Source organism: Chiloscyllium punctatum, chromosome 9 (genome assembly GCF_047496795.1).
Source record: "Chiloscyllium punctatum isolate Juve2018m chromosome 9, sChiPun1.3, whole genome shotgun sequence".
Lineage (NCBI taxonomy): Eukaryota > Metazoa > Chordata > Chondrichthyes > Orectolobiformes > Hemiscylliidae > Chiloscyllium > Chiloscyllium punctatum.
The window spans coordinates 118,418,798-118,431,544 of record NC_092747.1 but is presented as its reverse complement, the minus strand read 5'-3'; positions in this window follow the sequence as shown (position 1 = coordinate 118,431,544).

Here is a 12,747-nt window from a genome sequence, read left to right as displayed (position 1 = left end):
TTATAAGACATGTAGACATGTAAACATTTCATTGTCATGGCTGTCAGCATATTGTAAAGAAAATACAGTCTATAATTAAAATCCTCCAAAGTTTCGCTGTTCATGATCATATTTAAATATCATTTTTAAAAAATTGGATTTGGCTCTGGCTATATTTGAAAGAGTAATGTGTTAACTTCACTGTGAGATATTCACAAAGTTGCATACTTCTTTGATCATTGCAGAACACCTGCACTTTGGAAATGAAATCCTCTGAAATAAATGGACAGCATTGACACGATGGCTGGCACTGTTGTCTCAATGTGGCTGCTGTCAATCTCACTGAGAATTCTGGAGAAGCCAGCAATGGTACAACCTTGTTTCTATCATTACAACTTGTTTATCTGCACATCTACAGGAACAGTTAAGTCTGTGACCCCTCTAGAGCAGTATAATCAGTCAACACTTGTACATAGTGAATTAATGCATGAGGAATTCCTGCTAAGTGACTGGAGTGATTTACTACTGAAAGTAATTCAAGAAAGCTGTAAGTTTGACACCCACTGGCAGAAATAAATAGGACACCCTACTCATTCTATCATTTGTATCCTCTATAAGTGCTTTCCTATGCAGCCAAAATCTTTTAAGATGCTGATGTTATTAGATTAGATTCCCTACAGTGTGGAAACGGGCCCTTCGGCCCAACAGGTCTACACCAACCCTCCGAAGAATAACTCAGCCCCCTTTGACTAATGCACCCAACACTATGGACAATTTAGCATAGCCAACTCCCCTGACCTGCACATTTTGGATTGTGGGAGGAAACCGGAGCACCCGAAGGAAACTCACGCAGACATGGGGAGAATGTGCAAACTCCACACAGACAGTTGCCTGAGGCTAGAATCGAACCTGGGTCCCCAGTGCTGAGAGGCAGCACTGCTGAGCCACTGTGCCGCCCACAAAGATTAGATTCCCTACAGTTTGGAAACAGGCCTTTCAGCCCAACAAGTCCACATCGACCCTCCAAAGACTAACCCACCCAGACCCATTCCCTTACCCTATATTTACTCCTGATTAATGCACCTAACACTATAGGCAATTTAGCATAGCCAATTCACCTTGTTATGCTAAGATAGACATAGAAATACATGCTTTCCCAGGTATAATGTACTGATAATCTCTGCATGACTACCCGTGCACCCCAGATAATCTATTAGGCAAAAGTAAGGACTGCAGATACTGGAAATCAGAGTCTCGATTAGAGTGGTGCTAGAAAAGCACAGCAGATCAAGCAGCATCTGAGGTGCTTTTCCAGCACCACTCTAATCTAGACCCCGATAATTTATTATATACTCTCAACTCTCTACTTGATTAATCAGATCACAAGTCAACCCTTCACTTGTCATTCAAATGTTGACACTTTACTCACACCGTCTGACACTTTTGATCACTTGCAGGGACTTATTATTCAGCCTGTCAATACTCCACTCACAGTTTGTATTATCTTTTGACACTCTTAATTATCAGAGCCATCATCTCTCTGCATACAAATTCTGATCTGGTCTCCCAGTGATCGAAAAGTCCATGCCAATACTACAATCAAGAAAGCATACCAAATCTCTACTTCTTCAGAAGGCTAAGGAAATTCAGCATATCTACAATGAATCTTAGCAATTTTTATGGGATGTAGCATAGAAAGCATCCTATCTGAATGCATCACAGGCGATTTGGCAACTGCTCTACCCATAACCATAAGAAATTGCAAAGAGTTATGAACACAGCCCAGTCCATCAGGCAAACCAGCCTTCCTTCCATTGATTCCATCTATACTTCCTGCCACTTTGGGAAGCAGCCAACGTCATCAAAGACCTCTCAGCAATTTTAGTGACACTGATTCCACGGCAGAGCTGGTATTATGATGCATTGTGAGACACTTTGTCGGGAGGTCGAGAAGTATCAGTGGCAAGACAAACACAGTCAATATTTTTAGTTCCATATGACTATTCTTCAGAACTACCTTTTAGACCTCTTCAGTTTCACCAATATTTCCAACTTTCTTATTTCAGATTTCCAACTTCTGAGCATTTATTTGAGGTGATCCACAATGTGCACACATGCAATGTGACTGTGCTGGTAAATTAAACAATTCTGTATTTTTGTTTTATTATTCAATTCTACTTGGATCAGAGGAACTTGTTGTCATATAGCAAAATTCAAACATGACCTTATTTTTTTTAAAAATGCTTACCCAGAGGGCAAGGAATCTCCAGGCTTATTTGCCTGAATTATGCTTCTCATGTCCAGTTTAATGAGTTCCAGAATTGAAGTATCCTCTTAATGAATAAAACATTGTAAAGGAAAGACTGGCGACTTATGGCAATCGCATTTGAAATGTCAAGAGAAACAAGTTAATTAAATTAATTTTTCCAAAGGTCCTGTTGTAATATTATGGATCTACTTAAGCATTACTCTTCATATTTAAAAGACAAGTTTCCTGGAACTGAAGGTAGTGAATTATCCTAAATTTTAATTGAACACTATTAAGAAACATATTTAATCAACCAGTTTCAATTGGCATTTTGTATCACGTTTGTAGAACGATCTACAGACTATTCAATGACATTTTTTTGTCCTTTTCTTTCAGAATTGTCCATTCTTCCTATTTTTTAAATTTCAATTTGCCTGCTTTGTCCTGCTCCAAAAGGTGGTCATTCACTATTAGTTATCATGTTTGAGCGTTGCCGCTGTGTCTTAATATTGGCAGCATTTGCAACTATACTGTCAGTTGAACAGTAGCCTTTGGGTGAGACTTAGGGTATATTGTCATTAATTCTTATCCTACTTTCATTCAAAATCTAATATATTTTCCTACATGAAATCAGTTTACACAATCTAAAGATTAAATTCAGGAACCCCTGATTTGTATCATTCCAGTTTTGCATCAGTATATTTTCACATTGATTCATTGGAGATGCTAACAGACATTTCTTAACTCACTCCATTTCTCAAAATATACCCTCCATCTAATTTTGCTTTCCATTCTCTACCATGATCCTTGCATCTCTTTTTGAAGGCAAACGTTTTAATTCATGCCTTTATTGAAATGCTAATGAAAACATCTCCAGTTTCAGTTCCAGCCTTTGAAATAAATCTCAGTAATGAGAGAATATTTCTCCAGAGTCCCATTTGTAAAGGAAATGAAATAGGCTCACCCATGAGTAAGTGGCATTGCCTCAGAGGAGGAAGCATTTAGACTCACTTCTTTTGTTGCTGAGGCTAGTTCCTGCACAGTGAATCTGAACGTTACATCATGCACTACATTTTGAATAAATGCTCCCGGGAAAGGTACTGGCCTAGTGGGAGTTCACAGAAGGAAACAACTAATGCACTCTTCATGATTAGTCATCTATTCATTTTAATGGAGAGAAAATCATGGGAAGCAAGCCTGTGATTTTCTGAAGGGCATTCAAGCATGCATCTAGAATTAATCCTAACACAGTGTATGATGGCCTGGCCACTCTAGTAGGAGATTAGCTTCAGTTCCTCTTTGGGCAGTAATGCAAAACAGGCAATGTCACATTGGTGGCCTATTTTACATATGATCCAAATAATTTCATCACCCATGAGTTTAAATCTCAGCATTTCATTTCCATTCATTCATGGGGTGTAGGCATCTCTGGCAATGCTAGCAATTAGTCTTCACCCTAATTGCCCTGGAGTCTATGTGTGTATCCATGGTGCTGTTAAGAACAGATTTCAGGATTTTGATCCTGTTTTAAAGGAAATGACCAACTTAATGAAGAAAGTAAGGTGTTAATTAAGCTGATGGGAGTTTATGAAAATAAAATGCACTGCGTGCAGCATTTGAGTAAACGCCAAGATACTAAAATGAAACATTGTAAAAAGAAGTATGGGACGTTTAGGAACCTCAGAGGTCACAATAAACAAAAACAAAATGTTTTGGCTTGCAATTTCACATGAGCCAACCCTATTTGACACAACCTAGTAAGTAATACATGCGCAAATGTCTACTAAAATGTATGTAATGGGAACTCAAATTTATCAATTCTGGAATTTAATTATTCTGCTTTACAGTTGAATTGATCAAAACTCATCTCTTCCCTGGCTGAGCTGATAATGTAGCCACATAAATAATGTTTATCACGTTGAAAAACAATGAAGAAAAGATAAATAAATTGTGGAAAACAATACATTTTTTTGCTGAGCTAATTATTTAACAGCAAGCTCATTGCAAGGAATGCCTCACCTGACTCTGATTTGATCTTACAGCGTGAGACCCGCTTCAGTAGTGTTAGACATCTCTTGGAACACAAGAAAGTGGAAAAAGAATCGGCCATTAACCACTTGAACCTCTTCTGCCCCTGAAGTAGACCGTGGCTGATTCTCAACTTCGACACCATATTACTCCCATATCCCTTGATGTCTTTACTATCTAGAAATCTGTTGATCATTTTCCGGCTCAGCTCCACAACAAAACCTAATGTGCTCCTTGTGCAAGCGTGTGTACGGTGTTGAAAACTATGTAATCGTGTGCAAAAGGGCAAGCCTGCCTTCAGAGAAAGTGACCCACACCTCCATGGCAATACCGAGCTGCACTCCAGGATGAGAGATTTCGCCCATCTACCCTGCTGAGTCCTGTAGTTTGTATGTTTCAATGAGATAACTCTCATTCTTCCAATCTCTCCAGAATAAAGGCTCAATCTCATCAATCACCCTTTATAGGAAAATCCCATTGCTCCAGGAATCAGGTTTATTAATCTTTGTTGCCATGATGTGGAGGGGTCAGTGTTGGACTGGGGTGGACAAAGTTAAAAATCACAAGCCAGCTTATAGTCCTATAGCTACCTGATGAAGGAGTGGCACTCCAAAAGCTAGTACTTCCAAATAAACCTGTTGGACTAGAAGCTGGTGTTGTGTGATTTTTAATCTATATTGCAATATCTCTGTGACAATTATCTCTATCCCTAGCTTAAGGAAAGTAGTCCAGGTGTGGTCTCACCAAGGCTCTATAAGATTGGAACAAAACATCTTTACTCCTGTACTCAAATTCTCTTACAATTAAGATCAATACTCCATTTGCTTTCCAAACTGTTTTCTGCACCCGCATTCAGTGAGACATGTGCCAATCCCTTTGGACATCAATACTCCTCAACCTCTCACTGTTTAACCCTAATCCTAAAAGCATTTCTGCTATCCTATTGCACATTTTTTCCTCATTATGTTCCTTCTGTCTTATTTTTGTCCAATCACATAACCTATCTAAATCTCCTTGATATCTCTTTTTTTGTCACCTCACAACTTCCATTTGCACCGAGCCTTGGACGCTGGTAACTATTTTGCCTGCTCATAAGAGATATGTTTCTCTGTTTCACAGTGTCGGGTTGAAGGCCAAAGCAATTAGACATCAGAAGAGTTTTTTCCAAGTCCTGCATTATCATCACAAGAGATCTACTAGTCAAAAGTACCAGACATCAGAAAGACTGAGCTGATATGCAGATTTACAGAATAGGATATTTGCTATTGGGGAAAAAGAGTTAGGTCTTTTGATTTATTGAAGGATTACTGCAATCTTCCAGAATCCTTCTTTTGATTTTTTTTAAATGATTGACATCTGATTAGTGGTAGGAGGAGAGGGATTTAAACCCTTAGATCTAGATAATTCTGGCCTGGAACTCTCTTTGTAAGTAACACCGTGCAGTCTGCATTTTAAAGCAGCTACTCAGAACTTCTGAGTTAATTTGAAAAGGGCAAAGGAATCAAGATTAAAATTGGACGTGGAAATGTGTGGTATGGTTTGATATTTGTACTTTACTAAGTATTGGTCTAAGCACATTGCAAATTGAAATTGGCACGGGGAATATTGCTGCGGTAAAGCCATCAGCCAAATTTACTCAAAATTGTCTTTTCATTTTGTAAGTAAACGTCAGCAATAGGTTCGTTAACAGGTAGAGTGGACTGAACTAGGTTTCCCACTTTGGGAAGAATTATTAGTCCAAGCAGATTGTTCTGAAAAAAATAATTCATCAGTCATAATGTTGAAGCATTTTAATCGACTAAAAGCATTGAAATTATGAAGAACATTCAGTTTTGTGTTGCTGTTGGCAAAACACCTGGAAACTTTTAAAAGATTTCCTAATATCCCACTGTGTAGAACAGAATGAGTTAATGCTTTGATGCTGCTTCAAGCCTGGAGCAGATGACTGGCCTGACAACTGTGCAGCTCTCATCTGTAACAACTTAGATAGGATCTATCAGGACTATCTATCTTAAGAAACAAAGGGCAAGTCAATAAGTTTATAGCTCAGTTTTAGACAGAAGTGAGGGATTTTAAACGTTTAGGCGGCTTACATTCTTGTTTTCTTCGTCACTTTTTCTCTCAAATACAAGTAGTAATGGATTCATTTTATCATGCAAAAGTCAAAAAAAAAATTTAAAATTTGATGGCTATTTTTAACATAACAAACATTAATACAGTGAAAAAAATGACCTTGCTTACCCAATGGTTGAAATGCAGAGTTGCTTTCTTTGACTTAAGTTGAGCAGCATGGCCCCACATCAAAATTGCACTTATCCCAACTTCATTTGGGCCACTCCAATAAAGCTGTAAGGTTTCCTTGAGAGTTTTTACATTTAATTAATAATTCAATAACTAATATTATGTTTGAATTTACTTCCTGTTCAACTCAGACTTCTCATGATTTTATATCACTCTATTTCATTTATTGCATTTGAAATTGAACTTATAAACAGAAAATTACATTTCCATTTTAAAACAAATAACCACTGGCATGGTGGCTCAGTAGTTAGCACTGCTGCCTCACAGCACCAAGGTCCGAAGTTTGATTCCAGCCTTGGGTGACTGTCTGTGTGGAGTTTGCACATCTTCCCTGTGTATGTGTGGGTTTCCTCCGGGTGCTCCGGTTTTCTCCCACAGTCCAAAGATGTGCAAGTCAGGTGAATTGGCCATGCTAAATTATTCATAGTGTTAGGTGCATTAGTCAGAGGGAAATGGGTCTGGGTGGGTTACTCTTTGGAGGATCAGATGTGGACTTGTTGGGCTGAAGGGCCTGTTTCCACATGGTAGGGAAACTAATCTCATCTATGGTTAATGAGCAGCACCACAGATAACTTATTAGTGTTTTACCAATAAATGTAATGGCTTAGGTAAGAAATGCATCAAGGGTTGGAAGATAACATAAGGGTGATTCCTAGTTTATGTTGAGCTGGATTGGTGAAGCTAACACTTTATTTAGTATCCCAAGCTAAGGAACGGATGGAAGTCACCTTGAGACTCCCGTTTCTAACTAATTTCTAACAATATTTCTATGTGTATTTCTCAGGCGAGAACAGATCAGACTTTTTTTCCTCAAGACATCTGCTGCCATTGATTTGTGAGGCACAAATTTCATCTGATGCTGAGAGAGAGTTTATGGCAGCTATTAAATTGTACAAAAGCTTCAGTTTTAGAGGATGAAGGAGTAAAACTGGAAAAGCAATTTAGTGGAGGTAATGAGAAATAACTGTTTTACCTTGTCTGGAGAGTAAACAAATCATCTGCATCCAAAGTTTAACACTGGTGAAGTGTGAATTCACGTTCATTTTAGGTCTGGAGTCTAATTCAACATTCTTCTCAATTTAGTTCTGAAGAAAGGTTACTAGACTCAAAATGATAACTTTGCTTTCTCTCCAACGATGCTGCTGGGCTTGCTGAGTTTCTCCAGCAACTTCTGTTTTCAATTCTTCTCAACTGTAAGGGGAGGAATCAGTTGTGGATAATTTGACACTTCTAAGGGAATCTGCTTGATTGCTCATCCATTTAAATTAAAAAAATACAGGATTTTCCAAACTTCTTCACAGATGCAGGCTGCTCCAGGTTCCATTCTGAATTTGTTGTAGGACTTTACCTGACCAATTTGTGGTTCTCCCACTTCCCAGTCATTCATTCATTTTAAACACTAAAGCTCCACATTGGGACTTGACTCCATTGCACGTCAATTTTGTCCCATATGACTGCAGCTTGAAATAATATAAAAATATCATTTTGCATGGTTTAATGAAGTGTCTAATTACAATTAAATTTACATTGACATGATTATCACATATTAAATCACATATTATCACTTTGGTCTGCTATCAGCAACTATTAATGGGTCTGTTTAGATTAGTATGTCACCCCTCACCCCATAAATAAGGGCTCAAAGGTTAAATTGGTGCACCTATATAACTATAAAATGAACAATGCTCAGAAGCTCAAAATTCACCCATAAAATTATTTTCTCTGTAATTTGTCGTTCCATCAATAGAAAGTAAGATATCATCTTATTTTTAAAATGCATGCTTTCCTGAGAGTAATGATTAGGAAATGTGCTAAGCAAGATTTTCAACTGACTGCCTAGCTGTCAGTTGCTCCTGGTGTGGAGTGAATAGGATGACGAATACAGATGAACTGTCCATTACCTCAATGGCAATTAAGTATCCTGGAAATCACATAATGCAATATCATTATGCAATTTCTAAACACATTCACAGCAAGATCCTTTCTCTGATACTACAGTGTGGAAGCAAACCATTCAGCCCATCAAGCCCACACTGACTCTCTGAAGAGCATCCCACCCAATCACTGTGTTTCCCTTGGTCAATCCACCTAACCTGCATGTGTTTGGATGTGGGAGGAAACCGGAGCACACGATGGAAGCCCACGCAGACACGGAGAGAATGTACAATCTCCACACAGACAGTTGCTCGAGGCTGGAATCGAACCCAGGTCCCTGGCGCTGTGAAGCAGCAGTAGTAATCACTGAACCACCATACCAGCTGGTGCATTTTAGTGCATTAATTTGGTTACTATCTCAGTTACACTACTTACACTGATTTCTTGATTATTGTGATGCAGTAATTCACTTCCATATTTACTTGCTTCCATCATATTTGTCTTTTGATCTTGGTCAAGAGTCAGCAAGGTTTGCATCTCCCAAAGGATGGAAGGAAAAGTTAGAAAGGGCAAATGCATGCACTCCATGTACTTGTAGTCTTCAGTTATGCTGCAGCTCGAGTCAAAAGCCTACTCATAATCCCCTTCTCGTACATGTGCTGTCAGATCAACCAGAAGAAATGGAGAAAACGTGAAGAAAACCAGAAAATAAAACAATCACGTGATTTTAGTTCAGTACATGAAATCAGGTACCAACTGAAATCGATAATCACTTGCAATAAATGAGTCAAAATTAGTTTCACGTTGAGATTACTGCAGCTCATGATAGTTGGTTTTCATCTATATGTGATATTACCTAAAAGCAAAATATATAGAACATGTGAATGTTAATCTGCAAACAATATATTTTTAAATTTTACCAATGGTACTTCAGGGCAAATAAAGGCTATTTGCAAAGGAAATATTGTTTTCAAAGGGTATTTTATGGCTTTGAAATGAATTGCTCTTCTCACTGTGTTTACACTGTTACCTACGCTGAGTGTAATGTGCTTAGTTCTATAATTAATAGGTCTGCAATTACAACCATTTAGACATCAAACAAGGGTTTAAAATTGTTTAAAATATGAGTATTGATAGATGTAATATAAACACTATTATATGCATGAAAAATGTGAAGACAGATTTATGAATAGTTCAAACTGAGCTTTTAATGCATTAGACAAACTGCTTTAATGCTACAGGATGGTGTTAAAGAAACAAAGTCTTTCACCGGCTGATTGTTTAGCCTTAGGAAGGAACTTGAACCCAATAGGCATTGAATTACAGGAAAGGGTTTGTGTTGTTACACAGGCGCTGGAGTCTGTTCTTATTCATGAGAACATATGCCATAAGACCCCATGGTAACAATAATGCAAGTGAGAGAAGGTAAACTGAAAACAGAACTAATTAAAGACATTCATCAGATTCAAGTTGTTATGACTCCTTAGTTTACTCCCTATCAATATAGGATAAAGCAATGAGTTCGATTCTCAGTATCTGTGTGATTATGAAGACTCAGCAAGAGACAGTTTGCACCCGAAAAGGCCTGACAGTTCCATTAGTGAAGGCCCCTCTTTTTCACTCAGTGTTCTTTATGAATATTATGAGTCATATCTTTATTTTCCCCAAACAATCAAAGTTAAAAGAGTTAACGTACTAAGGAAGTCTGCTTCTGTGCTCAAGATAATTAACATTGTGCTGTAAAATGAAATGCTACCATTTTGCGTTCCAAGCAACCCTTGCTGTGATAGAACAGAGGTGCAATAAAGCTCTGCTCCAATTCAGCTGCCCAGCTTCAGAGGAACACTCCATTCACAATATCATTGCTCACATCAGCTATCCTTTGTGAGAAAATTGGATCTTTGCTGAAAATGGGCATGTGGAATCGTAGTCCGTGATGAATCTGGTGCGTTCAATGCAAGTACCATGCAAACCACATGTTGTAGTTATTTGAGTGATTGTTCCAAATGCTAAATACACTGCTGAGTGGGTGAACACCTCAGCAGTTTGTATGAAGCTTGCACCACCTAAAGCTACCCTGTGTTACTTAAGGACAGTCTGTAGCTCGGGACTGGTGGTGATGTAATAGCAGAAAAGGAGCTTTCTAGCTGAAGCAGCTGCTGAAAGACGTAATGAGCAGGTGAAAAAGACTGACTAATGTGCAGAAAGACTTGAAAAGTGCTCCAAAGTTCTCAGGTATAGCACTGGATGCCTTGGTGCAGGACATAAAGCGGATGAGAGATGTCTAAAAGAGGGGAAAGGACCCTGTCATGGCAGAGTTTGTGAATGCTGTGAGGGAAGGTAACATTACGGTCAATATCAGTAGGATGGCCCCTGAATAATGTTCTGTAAAAGATTCAGTCACAAAATCAGTGAATGCATCATCAAATGTCATATCCTACCCGGTGATCCAATCAGGTTGCACACACCTGTAATCTTTTTCAGCCGTAACTTGTCATTAACATGAAAATATAAAAATAGAAGCACATTACATATTGAATGGTGGAGCAGGCTCAAGGGGCTGAATGGCTTCCTCCTGTTTCTACGTTTCTAACCAGGAGCAGACCCTTCAGCCCTTTGAATCTGCTCCATGTTTAAATATAACCCATGGCTGATTTCTTGCCTCAACACCATTTCTTGCCCACTCTTCATTCTCCTTGATTCCCAAAATGATTTAAAATTGATCTCAGTCTTAAATATATTCAGCGATGAAGAATGCACAACAATCTTGGGTAGAAAATTCCAACGAGTCACAAGCCATGAGTGATTTTGTTTTTCTCAGCCCTCAATGATTAAGCCTTTTCCTGAGGCTGTGTATCTCCACTCTATGTTTCAGATTTTCCAGCCAAAGGAAACAACCTCTCAGTATCTATTCTGTCAAGTCCTTTTAGAGTCTTGTATACTCCAATGAGATCAACTCTCATACTTCTAAACTCCAGAGAGCGGAGACTTAATTTACTTAGCTTCTGATCACAGGACAATACTCTCAGCTCAGCGCACAATTTCTTTATTATTACCCCTTGCAGTGTAAATTTATTCTTCCATAGAAATGGAGACCAATGTGCACAGCATTCCAGGTCTACTCTCCCTAAAGCCCTATATATTTGTAGAAAGATTTCCTTCTTCTTGTATTTCCACAGCATTACAATAAATATAGGATATACAGTTTCCAGTCCTTTTTCAGTTCCTGGGATGTGGATGGGAGGTCTGTGGTTTATTGCCCATTCCCTAATTGATCGAGAGATTGTGGTGGTGAGCTGCCATCTTAGAATCATAGAATCACTACAGTGTGGAAGCAGGCTATTCAGCCCATCGGGTCCACACCTATCCTCCAAAGAGCATCCCACCCAGACACACCCTCCTACTCTATCCCTGTAACCCTGCCTTTAGTATGCTCAATCTACCTCACCTTTGGATTGTGGGAGGAAATCAGAGCACCCGGAGGAAACCCATGCAGACACGGGGAGAATGTACAAACTCCACACAGACAGTTGCCCGAGAATGGAATCGAACCTGGGCCCTTGGGGCAGTGAGGCATAATTTCCCTTTCATTAAGCTATTCTAACTGTAATTGATTCAATACTGCAATAGGCTCTAACTTTTTCTCAGTAACAGCTAACTGGCTTATGATCACTGATGTTTTGTTTCCTTCCCTTTTTAAATAATGAATGAATGATTTTATTATCACATGTATTTTTCAATATGAGTACAATAAAATACAGTGAAAAGCTTTCATTTATCGCCACGATTCAGCACCGTTTTGAATAATTTAAGAATAAGGACAAATAGAAAAATATAGCTTAAAGAGAGTCCATCAGTCCCACGGCAGCTTATCACCATCAACAACACCTGCCCAACCATTCTCCTCCACTGCTTCACCACTGTCTACATCGGACCCAATCAACATCGAAGTTACCGATGCTCAGGCTCCATCTTTCGCTGCTGGGTCGTTACCCCTCACTGTTACCTACATTGGACTAACCAACATCGGAGTTGTGTCTCCACCACTGGGTCCACCTCATGATGTTTCTGTGATACCCTTCCAAATCTGAACTTTTTCAAACTGCAAACACTTTCTCCAGATGGGTTGTCTTTGAAACACAGTGTCGCCCAGCAACTTCCACACTTTGTAACAGAAACAGATCACCATCCTGCCATCACTATCATATTTATTTTATTGGTTAATAAGTTGTACTACCTGCTCTTTACTCTTTACTATAAATATGCTTTTGGGTACTCTGCCATGGTATTCCAAGATCTATGCAAAAGTCATGTTG